We start from the raw sequence: 14,000 nt of genomic DNA, 5'->3' as shown, positions 1-14,000 counted from the left end.
AAGGCACTGAGCACTTCAACCTTTTCTGCATCCTCTATCACTAGGTTGCCTCCCCCATTCAGTAAGGGACCCACACAGGTTGGCACTTTGATCAACTTAACTCTTGCTAGGTTAGTCTAAGTGTAATATCTTCACATCCCCTTTGTGTTATGTCAGAAAACAAACAAAACAATGGCATTAATGATATTTAGCATTCATATGCTATTTTACAAGTTTGAATCTCTGTACACAACATGTATTAATTTGGAATGACTAACATAATCTGTCACTGGTACAAACATACAGCTTCTTTCTATTATACACATACCAACAATTCTGAATAAAACTTTACAATGGTAAATTGGGAGCATTTTAAAAAAACAATCTAAGGTTGTATACGAATCTTTTTACCCATTAAAAAATAAAATGACTTCTTACAGGTATTACTGAGTATTGAAACACAAAGCCAGCTTCTCTTCCTGATAGACCATAAATGCTGATAGCCACAACCATATGCAAGTACAACAGACAGAGATATGTAGTAGCAGATGATTATTTGATGTGTTTACTACTGCTATTACTTGTACCATCCACTTTCTTCAAGACGGTGATAAACAAAGTAAGTTCCTCACTAGGGAATTCCTTATCAGCTAGTTTTCAATATTAAAGCTTAGTTGCCTTTTGCAGCATTCATTGTTTACTGATGCCTCAGTTTTTAAGCATGTTACCTCAAGTCCACTATTCTTACAAGTATACAGAAACAAATAGAGAGATTCTTCTTGCCAAAAGTATCCTGAAACAAAATGATCTATTCCAAAGCAGTGATGAGCTGCATAGCAACAAACACCTGTTCAAGCAGCAGGAAATAATTCAGAACAGTTAATAATGGCATGTCAGCTGCACAATTGTAACTTCAAGCCCTAGAATCAGAGCGCTTCAATGGCCAGATTTCACAAAAGCTAATCAACCAGCAAAAATATTTTAAAGATATTTTATGACAAATATCATTTTATCTGAATCTAATAGATTTTATCCTTGAAGATTTAGTTAGAGTTCAAAAAGATACAAAGATCCAGTGGTATGGCCAGTATGCATTACAGTGTAATATTCTAAGATCTTTTATTAATGAGACCACTTGAAGGGAAAAAAAAATTAATACAAGATACTTCATCTGTCTTATATTCACTTGCAGAGCAATGTTCTCTAGCCTAAGGATAGATTTTGTACAGTGCTAAAACATCAGGTATGAGTTATAATAACTTATTTTTATTTAGACCCATGAAAAGCATAAAAACATTATCATATTTTATAATACATAAACTGCATACATATAATTTAGTGTTATTAAGATGGTGGTCCACTCCATAATATCCTTAGTAACAAACTACTTTTGTAGCTGACTTTCTTCTTACCCAGATCTATGGACTGTCAATAAAGTTATGACAATACTGGGGATAGAATAAAGGGCCTATTTAATTTCATAACCTCCATTTAGACACATATGCCACCATAGGGTTGTCTCCAGTTCTTCATGCCCGTGACTGACTCATGCTCATTTTTCATAAGATGATCCACTACTAATCTCTATTTGATTGGCAACAGAAAAAATTTTTTTTTTCAGCTGCATGTTTTATCATGATTGAAAAGCCCTCTCCAGATTCAGGCCAACACATCTGAAACACTTTAGCTGGCTGTGTTCTAGCTGCTACTAAATACAACTTAAGACAGGTTAGCTTGTGTTTTTCAGTGATTTTAAAATACCTGGAATGAGCCAATATTATTGAAAAACAACACACCATTTAGTCTTACAAAATATAACTTTACAAAGATTTATCTTAAATTCTAACACCGAAGTTTTCCTAAAAAACAAAACAAAACTCCCAAAATCAAAAATGAACAAATCCTCTATAATGTCCCTAGTCATAGACATTTTTTAACTTATTTATGAAAAGATGTAATTTATACCCACTGTGGGTAACTACTTGTCTTCATTTTCAGACTAGGAGTGTAAATTAAATAAAACAAATAGGATTTGGTCTTCCTGTGTATATGTTAAACAAAGCTGTCATTGATAATGAAGTTGTTTTTTCTTTATCTTATACTTATGCCACCCTCATCTAACAGCCTCATGAAAAATCAACAGGTCTGTATCTTGCAACATATATTTAATTTTATAAAGGTATATCTAAAACATAGATGTGTGCCCAGCTAATCTAACTGCAAATTAAAGTTCTTTAATCCTTATTATATACATACTTAAATTGATGCATTTCTCTCAGTGGATTAATTCATTCAAATTTAATGTAAGCATCTTTATCTGGATAACATTTAAAAAAAATATTGCTGCTGCAATTTTCAAAATTTTGAAAAAATGAATTGAATGAAAACTGAAAGCTGATTTCACAGATTTCATAGACATTAGGGCTGCAAGGCACCTCACAGGATCATCAGGTCCAGCCCCCTACCCAAGAAGTAGAAAGTCAGCTGGGGTCAGATCCCCCCCTGCAGCAAGATAATCATCCAAGTGTTTCTTAAAGGTATCCAGAGTAGGTGTTTGGGGGGTCTATTTGAGACTTTGGAGACTCAGATGATAAAGAAGTTTTTCCTTATGTCCAGTCTAAAATGGTTTCCCAGCAGTTTGTGACTATTAGACCTTGTCTTCCCTTGGGGTGCCCTGGTGAACAGATGTTCTCCCAGTTCCTGATGCACACCCCTTATATACTTATAGGCTGCCACCAAGTCACCCCTGAGTCTTCTCTTCTCCAGACTGAAAAGTCCCATGCTTCTCATGACCCCCAAGTCTCTTTCAGTTGTAGTACTAGCGAGTGTAGTACTGCCAAGCCAATAAGTCCAATGTGGGTTTTTTCTCCTAAAATGGAGCACCTTGCAGTTCTCTGTGTTGAATGTCATCAGGTTTTAATCCACCCACCTTGTGAGCCTGTCTAGGTTGGCCTGAATTGCCAGCCTATCCTCTAGAGTGACCATGCTTCCCCATACTTTAGTGTCATCCACTAACTTAGCCAGTCCTCTTCTGACACCTGAATCCAGATCATTTATGAATATATTAAAGAATACTGGTCTGAGTACTGAGCCCTTGGGGATGCCACTGGTCACCATGCACCATGTTGACTTGGCTCCATCAACTATCACTCTCGGGGTCTGACCATCGAGCCAGTTCCCCAGCCATCAGACCAGAGGATGTCAAGACTGCAGTTCCCCACTTTTGCTATGAGGGCATTGTGGAGGACCAAGTCAAAGGTTTGTTTGAAATCTAAATATATGACATCAACCTCTTCTCCTTTCTCCAGGTGATGCATCATAAAAGGAAATGAGGTTGGTCAGGCAAGACCTACCCACAATGAAGCCCTGTTGTCTATCTCTCAGAACATTGCTTTCCATTAGCCTGTTGTTGATGGTTTCTTTCATGATTTTTTCCAAGATCCTTCCAGGGATTTAGGTTAAACTGATTGGCCTGTAGTTCCCTGGATCTTACTTCCTTCCTTTCTTGAAGAGAGGCACTGCATTGGCCCTGTTTACATTTCAGGACCCTCTCCTGAGCACCATGAATTCTCAAATAACTTTGCCCTTGGTTGTGCTATGATGTCAGCCAACTCTTTTAGCACTCTTAGGTGCATTCTGTCTGGACCAGCTGACTTGTAGATGTCCAGCTTCTCAATTTGTTTCCTCACAAGATCTTTGCCAATTATAGGCATATGATCATCCTTACCCCAGTAATCCTGTCTCCTATCAGGCAGGGTGATCCCCTTGGGCTGGTGGAAAACCAACGCAAACTAATCATGGAGGAGATAGCTTTCTCCTGGGTGTCGGTTGTTGGCTGCCCTATTTGGTTTCCGCAAGGGTCTGACATCTTGGGTTTTTTCTGACTTCCCACATATTTGAAGGACTTTTTATTGTCCTTGATTTCCATAGCCAGTTTGAGTTCTGTTTCATCCATGGCTTTTCTGGTCCGCTCCCTCCAGGTGCCGGCCAGTGGTGCATAATCCTCCTTAGTGGTAGTTCCATAAGCTTCTCTTTTCAGATTCAGGAGGTCCATGAGTTCCCTATTGAGCCAGGGGTGTCTCCCAGCCCTTTTGCTACCTTTCCTATGGGCTGGAATGGACTTCCCTTGTACTTTTAGGTTCATATCCTTAAGGAACTATCACTCATTGTGGATTCCCCTCCCTGATAGATCATGGTATCTCAGAGCCTCAACAACTAAACTCCTGAGCAAGGATTTCTGAATTGCTGACTGACTTGCCAGCTTTGCAATGAATAGAGAAAGTGATCAACTTGTGATCACTGTCACCATGCTTCCCTTTGATCCTCATGTCACTGACTAGATCATCCCCTTTGGCCAGTACCAGATCCAACATTGCCTTATCTCTTGTCAGCCCCTATACTTCTTGAGTCAAATAGAGATTGTCAATGCAAGTGAGGAAGCTTTGTGATTGATCATATTTGGCTGAATACTCTTCCCATAAGATGTCAGGGTGGTTGAAGTCATCCATGATGACATGCACTGAGAACATGTAGCCTCTGCCAATTACTTAGCAAATTCATGGTCAAGCTCATTGTCCTGGTTAGGAGGCCTGTAATAGACTCCTACAGTTATATCCCCTTCACCACTTTCTCCCCATACTCTAATCCAGAAGGTCTCAAGTCACCTTCCTTAGGTGCCAATCTTTGCATGTAGGGAAGTGTACTGCTCCTTCAAATAGAGACCTGCACTCTCACCCCTCCTTGTAACATGACTCCTCCTGTACAAGGTATAGCCATCAATACCTGTGGTTCCTGACATACCCGGCGTTCCCACCAGGTCTCCGTTATCCCTACAAGATTGTATTCATTTTTGCTGAGCAGGAGGGCCAGTTCCTCCTGTTTGTCCCCCATGCTCCTAGCATTTGTGTACAGGCAGCTAAGCCTGCCATTAGAAACCCTGGGCTTCCCTGTCCTCTTAGAAGAGTCCCATCCTTGGACTGGGGTTGAAGAGAGTTCCCTTGTACTATCTGACCTGTTGATTCCATGGCTTTCTGTGGATTTTTTCTTCACCAAGTCCATAATTAAAAATATTGAAAAAGAAAAGCGAAACATGGGTTTGTAAAATGCTGTAGTAGGAATGAAGAATAGAGGTATGAAACAGCACCAGCAGTAGAACCACACATAAGGGCAACAGCCACCGAAGTTCCCCTGCCCCTGGACTTTTTGTTAGCACATGAAGTGACTTTACAAAAATGAGAGAAAAGCCTCTTTGGCAAAAAATGTATAGTGTAGAAGGAACACACATTTGCAGCTGGAAGAAATCTGAATCTTTGCTTAGCTTAGCTATGGAAGTTTCAAAGAGTGGGTTAGATCATGGGTGTTGAGTATGTGGGGGACCAAGGGTCCTCACCCCGCTCAGGAAGAGGGCTGTCACCTGAAATGCATAAAACTCTTCATATATCCATTATCCTAGACCTTCCCTGCCTGACAAAAATAAAAGTCAGTGCCTGTAGGTTAGATAAATCTTTGACAGCTATTTAGACAGGGATGGTCCTGCCTTGAACAGGTGGTTGGACTAGTGACCGCCTATGGTCTCTTCCAGGACTACTTTCATGTGATTTTATCAGATACTAGGTTGATAAGCTTTGTGTTCACCCAACCAAATATGAAATGGCTATCCAACGTTTGAAAAGTATGACTCTTTGCCCATGAAACATGGTATCCTGTACAGTTTTTTATCATTACCATTACTATATTTGTTTGTTTCGCTTTAATGTAATGCTAGTAGGCTTTACAGCAGATGATAGACATGCAAAAATCCATGGTATGGGGAATTTATAGCCCATTAACCAAATCCGACCATTTATTTATAACTGTTAAAATGTCCCATTGCATCAGTGGTGCCAGATTATGTCCCAAAAGGAGATGTGTAAACAACAGGAAAAAAAATAACAGAGAAGAAAGGTAGAACAAACTGCAGGGACATAAATTGTTCTATAATACATATTTCTCCTTTTTATTGTGTTTTCATATATTTAAAAAAAAAGTAAAAATGACAGACTCTAGAATACACTGTAATGGAAATTAGTGGAAAAAAAACAACCTCAGAGTTCCTGAAAGCTGACTTGAAAGAAGAGACAAAAGAAACATCCAAGATGCCTCCTTCTCTGGATTTAGTTTATAGCATAAACTATCAACACGCACCAGGAAAAGAGGGAATATGTTCTTTGTCTCACACTGCAATATAATAAATGTTCTATTGTGACTGCATATGTTAGCACTCAGGTTATGTTTTTCTTACAATCACAGTTTATATCTCCCTGGATAGATTATTTATATAAGGTATTTTAAAGGCATCCAGCTGACCTTACGAAGTGTTTAAACACGTAAGTAATGCCATTAACTTCAGTAGGACTACTCATTAAAACACAGATATGCTTAAATACTTTGCTAGGTTGGGGCTTTGGGAGCTGATTTAAAGCATATTGAAGTCTATAGGGGAATGAACATCGATTCAGTAGATTTAAAAGTGGACCCTTACTCTTAACCATTTCCCAAGGTTGAACTCAGTTTTGTTTATTTGATACTGATACTGCTTCCATTCGTTATTCCAATCAGTAGAAGCATAAAATTCCTGTTGATTATGATGAGTGGCATGGTACAGAAAAAGAGGAGAGATTAGGTAGCAGTTTCGAAACCTCAACTGTTTTATTTTTTGCTGAACCTCCTGTTTATTTACTGAAAATGTCTTTGGATTTTAAAAATTTGGGACACAAATAAATTTTAAGTTCTGCTTTTCTACAACATGAATGAAACTATCTTCAGGCATTTTTCTCTATATTTCTGTGGAGTATTTTACTGGTAAACTGTTTGATGTGAAATCTGCTTTGTAAATCACGGTTTCTGGAAAAAATAATTAAAATTCAGTTTAAATGGGCATATACTTTGGATTGATAAAATGATGCAGTGCTAAAAATGTAGCAAACAAACTATGTTGATACATCAGCACAGAAAATTAAACTGTTGTTTAATGAAAAGCATTGTTTGTTTCTACCTAAATGTAACATGAAACAGAATGTAGTCTCATTTTTTTTTAAAAACCTTTAATTTTTTATCTGCTGAAAATGGGCAGATGTAACAGTTGTGTTTTAACCTTTAACTTAATAAACTTTATGTTCATTATCTAGCAAAACAGTCAAGAATTTGAAGTTCTTGAAACTGGAGGTAAAGATACATTTTTGGGGTCATTTGGCCAGTCATTTTCAAGAAAGCAATGACAAACAACAACTAAATGGTTTGAAATTGTCCCTCTGAAATACTGCTTTACTTCCCAAGAATAATTGATATCTGTAACTATGATCCCTAACTAATATTTTTCTACCCTAGTTCTATAGCTATGCAATCTCTGTTCAGCTAGACAATCTAAATCATAAAATGTATTTATATAGACTTCAATGTCACCTGACTTACTTATTTCTAAAGTTCACATTATTATAGGCATTTTAATTTTTATTAAATACAGATAGCACCAAAACTGTCAAACATTACCTGATTCCCTAACACTTCGTCATCTCTGCTCTTCTTTTCAGTCAGATTCTTGAGCAGCTGTCTGGAAGTTAAGTTAGTTACTTCACTTTCTGGAAGAATACAGTCAAGTATTTACCTTTTTGCTGCTGTGAGATTGATGTTTAGATTCCTTGCGTGTGTATGTTTTGATCTCTAGTCTGGGATTCTAGAGAATATGCATTACCCTTGAGTTCAGTAGACTTTGGACAGATTTATAGGCAAATGGTGTGTTCAAGGAATAATAAAGACAATATACAAGCTAACAAACTCCCAACCTCAAAATCATTTTGTAATCTTTAGCTTACATCCCAATTCCTTATCAAACAGAAACATCCCATAACCTTCTCCAAAACCTCAGAATCCTATTGCTTAATCAAAACCTCCAGTAAACATCTCCCACCTGTTTTATATATTGGATGCTATTATGCATCCAGTTTAAACGTAAGGGAAAGGGTGGAAGTTTGGTAGGTGTTTTAAATAGATTTTTACAAAGCTGGTCAAATATTGCATTTAGCCAAAAGGGAATTTGAAGGTTATTTGTCTATAGTTCTTTATAATTCATAGGATTTGAATAGTTTATGAGAAGATTTAGTAAACCAAACCAAAGCATCACTCTAAAAAGGCAGGATAACACCTGGAAAGGTAGAGCAATAGATTTTGGTATTGTGAAATGATTAAACTAACTTAACTTAATTCAGAGCAGCAGGAGCAACAGATGTTATTGCCTGAGTTTATTTTCTTTTGTTGCCAGATGGGGTTAGAGAAATAAACATTGGAACATAAAAGAAATGTGTACACTTGTCTTTCTAGTCCTCTCTTTTAGCCTATTACTGCCCATTACAATATGCGCTGTATCACTTTATTTCCTTCCAACTAATGGAGTACAGTACTGCTGTTTTTAAAGGCAAATCATCTCTCTAGAGTGCATCTAGTAACCCACACACGACCTTACAAAATTTTCATTGACACTGCTTTTATTAGAGATTATGACTATTTGGCTGTGTCCAGACAAGTGCAAACACCTGATATGTGGCATCACAGACCTGTCTGCAGTGCCACATACCACACATCTAGGAGCTCACCACACTGCTACCTTGCAGCTCAGGGCTGTTTTTTGACTCCAAGAGAGTCTGGGATTTAAAAAAAGCATGCCAAATAAAAGCAGGGGGGTGCATGTGGTGGTAACATGTGCCACCCAAAACTGGAACCTGGCAGGCCAGAGCCAAACTCCAGTTGCTGGCTTGGTTTGCTGCCATATCTGAAGTCCTGGGAGCCCCCCAGAACCCCAGGTTAGGCCCAGCCTTCCCTAGCCCACCTGGGGTAACCTGCTGTATGCTAGAGCACGTGGGGCATGGGCATTGCCTGGGGACAAGTAACAATAGCACAAGGTGTGCTCCTGCTACTTGTCCCTGGGCAGTCAAATGCCTGCACTCTTCTGGACACACCCTTATAGTGCTATCTGAGGCCCCAAATGGTAAACCATAGCATCTGTACTGAGCAGTGTATAGACATTTTAACTTCTCAACCCACAGAAATTACAACTGTACGGCATCTAACATCATGTGACACCACAGGAAGACAAGAAAAACAAAACGATTACACTAAGACAAGCAAGAGAAGTTACTTGAAAGGGTGACAATAAGATGATACTGCAGCACAATGGATGCACCTACAAGAGATGTTTACTGGACCATAGACTAATTAGCTTCACAGTAAACCCTGCACATCTACATGCCTCCTTTTAGGGTAGAGTAAGCTAATTTACTCCAGAGCATGATAATGCTTGTAAATACTGTACTTACAAGTACAGTATTTACTCAGCAGCAGGGTAGTACTTGTAAATAGTCCACAGCAGCACACATGTAGACACGACCCCAACTGGCTGGGACACAAGGGTGCTTCAGAGTGGGAACTGGCTGCTGGCTAGCCCTGCATTGAAGCACCTTCATGCTCCAGTCAGCCCCTCTGCAACATACTGAGCTGGGGAGAGCAGCCTAGGGCTGGCAGGATGACCCCCAGAACCCTGCCAGCTAGGGCTGCTCCAATCTGGTTCAATGTGCTGTGATCCCAGGTGTACGTGTAAACATGCACCTGGGAGCAATAACCACAGCGCAATAAGTGCCAGACTTTATTGCATCATATTAATATGCATGTGTAGACATGCTCTGTAAGTAGCAAGGGTTTTGCACCCTTTGACTATTTCATATATAAAGTAATTAGTCCTTGGAGCCCATGGAGGTTGCTTCCCTTTCATGCTTAATGGTTAGAGTACTGAAACCAAGACTGAGATACTCTCCTTCAGACGAAAGGATTTACATCCACATCTCCTACCTTCTAGGAGAGCTCCCTAGCAAGCAAACTATTCTAGAGGATTACATTTGCATGGGATAGAAGATAAAGAAGGAGATTACTCGTAAGGGAACTTACTGCTGGGAGGGAAGTTTGTGTTCATATCCCTGTGTTGCTAATATAGCTGCTTGTTTGGGAATCCCAATTAGGTTGGTAACTGAAATTAAAAAAATGAGATACTTTGGGGCAATCTCTATAAGAAAACCTTTAGGTACCAAGAGAACTTTGATATCCAAATATCAATACTTGCAAATGTTAGGCTACTTTATAGTTTAGCAGCTGCTGAGATGGGTGTTTTGAAAATCTACTTTTTAATGGCACTTTGGGACCTAAATTCAGTCCCTTTGTCTATCTGTCCCTTATCTCTTGCCTTTCACTTTGCTTTGTGAATTTAGATGGCTGAGTCCCTGCAAAAGAGTGCTAGAGTGGGACTGTATATATGAATGAAATGATCATCTGATGAGTTACCTTGTCTGAAGTGCATCAAAATTATTACAGCTTTTGGGGCCTGGTGGTCACTGTATCCTGTTACCTTCAGCCAGATTATAAAAAGAAAGGGATACAGGCCCAAGGGAGCTAAGACAGTACAGGTAGTAAAAGGAAAGCCCCATGAACAAATATGCTCAGAAAGTAAGTTTACATTTGTTTGCTTTATTGTTTGTTTGTTTAATTACTAATAAAGCTTTATCCTACAAACAGGATGAATTTGGGTGTGAATGTTACACTGGTTAAGCTTTACTCTGTTAAAGGTGGACTAAAGATTCAACTTCATTCATCCCAATTTACATTCTTCCACCATCCAGGTAATAGGTTTCTTTTGCTGGATTTATGAATTGTCAGTTTCACATGACTGTTCCTCGGATTTACAGGAGTGTATTGGTCACTAATAGGCAGTGGCCTAATATATAAAAATCTGCAATACTGTCAATCATAGAGAATTCATTATAATGAAAGTGAAACAGTTTGCCCTCACCCCCAAGACTGTTACTTTCAGCCATTAAGTGACAGCAAAATGGAGAAATAGAAACATACATATTAATGAGACACCACCACCTAATCAAAATCCATTGTCTTCTGCCAGTTCAATCAGTAAATTATTATAGAGGATAATGTTACACTTAGGAACACTAAATGTTTATAAACAACTTCAATTACTATACTGCAGCAACATGTCTTCAAAAGCAATCAGGTTTAATATTTTATCAGAAGAACAGAAGGGTAAATTTGTAAAAGATCAAACACATACAAATACATTGAGAAAGACATAACTTAATGTTGAATTGAAATGTTAAATTTAATAGGGATCTGTGATTTTTCTTGAACTGTAAATAATATAAATAAAATAAACCCCAAGAAACCTTATAGGTATAGAAAGAGTTTTTAAAAATAAATAAAAATAAAACTATTAGGGTTTAATAGAAATGTCATAAGCACTCAAAAAACATATGCAACTGAATATGCTTTTTATTGAATTTTGTATTTACAATAGAATTGTGCAGGATTTTTTTTTAAAACGTCATAATGCTGTTGCCATATTTGGGGGGAGTATTTGGTCTTTATCAACTTTGTGTTCAAGGCTTTTATGTCCTAGATCTTCTTTCTTCAGGGCTTTCTTCATTTATAGTGTGTTATATTCCTAATGAGTGCTTGGATCAATTGAATTTATAGTTCTGATGTTTGTCATTTTGTTACTTTTAGCTGTGTCACTATCATTTCAAACTTTTTTTCTTTCCAATTCCACTTTTTATTATATAATACATTCTATAGACTTGCCTTTATTTTAATTCTGGTCATGCAAATTGAGTTTTTATATTCTTTTTTCTATATATTATAAAATGCCTTACCTTGCGATGGATTTTTATGAATTTAAAGCACATATGCACACACTATATTCTGTATTTTCTCACATACAATGCATATGTTTTCCCCACAAAATAGAGGCTGGAAACTGGAGTGTGCATTATATATATGTAAGGAAATACAGTAAGGGTGCATCTACATATGCCAACCTAAGGCACTTTAGCCCAATTTAAAGCATATTAAGGGTGGATGTATACATGTGCATGCCCTTAATAACCCTTAAAAATGGTAATTTTAGGCTATTCACACCTAAATGTGATACCTGGAGAAGCAGGTATCAAATTTAGGCTCAAATAGCTAAAGCACATTAATGCACATGTAGATGCATTAAGGCACATCACCGCTATGTATGAACTGACTTGGGACTTACTTTAATTCCACGTCAGTCTGCACACATGGCATTAATGTGCTGTAGTATGTGCATGTGTATACATAAGCCTAAATCACTTTAATGTGCATTATGTTAATGCACATTAAAATTTAGGCACACCTAAATGCATGTGTATATTGACATTGGATTTGGACCCAGCCCTTATACCTTTGTTCCAGGTGAGCACAACCCGCAGACCAACCACAACACCTGCCAGTTGATAATAGGTGAATTTGCTGATACAGAGTTGCAACAAAAAAGTGACATTACAAACAATCAAGCAATTTTATATCTACCAATCCTAGGGCTGTCATCAGAGTGAAAGTGGATATAGTCAGGATGCAGGCTCTACTCTAAGGCTCTTTTTCTTAGGTGTCAGCAGCCTGGAGGTGGGATGCTGAGGCCTGCAGCCCCCCTCCAGTGTGGTGCATGAGACAGGCTACTGGTATGTCCTCGATCCATGGTGGCCTCTGGGACCCTTCAGGGAGGAGGAGGAGAAGGATGGGAAGAAGGGACAGGGAGGGACCACTTTACTACTTTTAAGTCTCTGCTTTTGTATTCTCCTTCCCCCTTGATGACTCTTGATGCCTCTTCATCCATGGCTATCTCTGGCTGGTTGTCTCTCTGTGGTCATGTAGCTTTCTAGGCCTTCTCTTAATTTGGTATATTCCCCCAAAAGTGGGACTCACCTCCCCCCTGATGCTCTGGAGCCTTGTAGCTGGTGTCACTTATCTCATATTATGGGACAGTATCATATATACTTCCTTGGTTCCCAAGCTATGTGCCCTTGTTGTGTTAGACAACGTGTCTCCCTTGAAGGCTGTAAGCTCATGTTATGGGATGCCCCCCTCAATTATCAGGCTGTGTGCATCCATTGGCTTTGTCATGCTAGACAGCCTGTCTGGTTCCAGGGCTATATGGAACTCTGTGTGTGAGACCCTTGTGTGAGACTCTTTAGAAATTAATTAATCCCTGCTGCCCATCCTGAACCCCTGCAATGTACATATCTATGCCTATAAACTAATTCCCTCTCCCAAAAGACCTCTAAATGCCATTTCCAAGTCAACAGTGTAGACATGCCATAACAGCAGCTTCTGCCACACACCAGGGAACATGAAGGCTCTCATGTGACCCACAGGGAGCAGAACAATGAGCAGGTTTGGCTCCCTAACTACTGGTACTCAGATACTACAAGGAAAGCATGCTACATGAGAAAATATGATACATGCATGCACATTACATTCACACACATACCCCTCCCACACACACACACCTTAGATTGTGCAGACACAGCGAGTTACTGTGCATGGGGAACAAGAGAAAAAAGTCTCCACCTTCACTGTCATTTATCCTCTTCTCTAACCTAACCCAGTTGGCCTTCCTCAATGTGAACATGTTTACACTGGATAAATTGCTGAACTTGAAATAACTTCTTTCAAGATTCCTTGCATCCACTTGTTACATCTCACAGAACTGCACATTCACAACACCCTTTGTTTCCATGGACTGAAATTAGTTAGGTAATGTTGGTTCAGTGCTTTGTAAATATAAGCCCTGAAGGCAATCTGCTGCAGGGAAAGCATTAGGTATTTGGCATTGTAACTTAACTCTACCATCTGGCAGCTCCTGTAGTGATAATGACTTCCAAACATCTTGGTTTTTTAAGCCTTTGGGCTTAGTCAGTGTTGCCAGGAGGAAGGCCTTTGTTGTACGGCAAGCCTCTGCCTCTTTATTTCCTTCTGCCTAGGTGCATGTGGTTGACTTCATTAATAAGGACCACTCAGGGAGTCTGGCAGCAGCCCAGACAATCAAGCAACCCTCTTTAAAAAGTAAATGTCTGGCCCAATTTAGGAGTGATCCTTGAAAAGTTAGAGTTAACGTTACTAGGTCTATTTTC

Source organism: Crocodylus siamensis, chromosome 1, assembly GCF_052110815.1.
Source record: "Crocodylus siamensis isolate JL-2025a chromosome 1, ASM5211081v1, whole genome shotgun sequence".
NCBI lineage: Eukaryota > Metazoa > Chordata > Crocodylia > Crocodylidae > Crocodylus > Crocodylus siamensis.
This window is presented reverse-complemented; position numbering follows the sequence as displayed.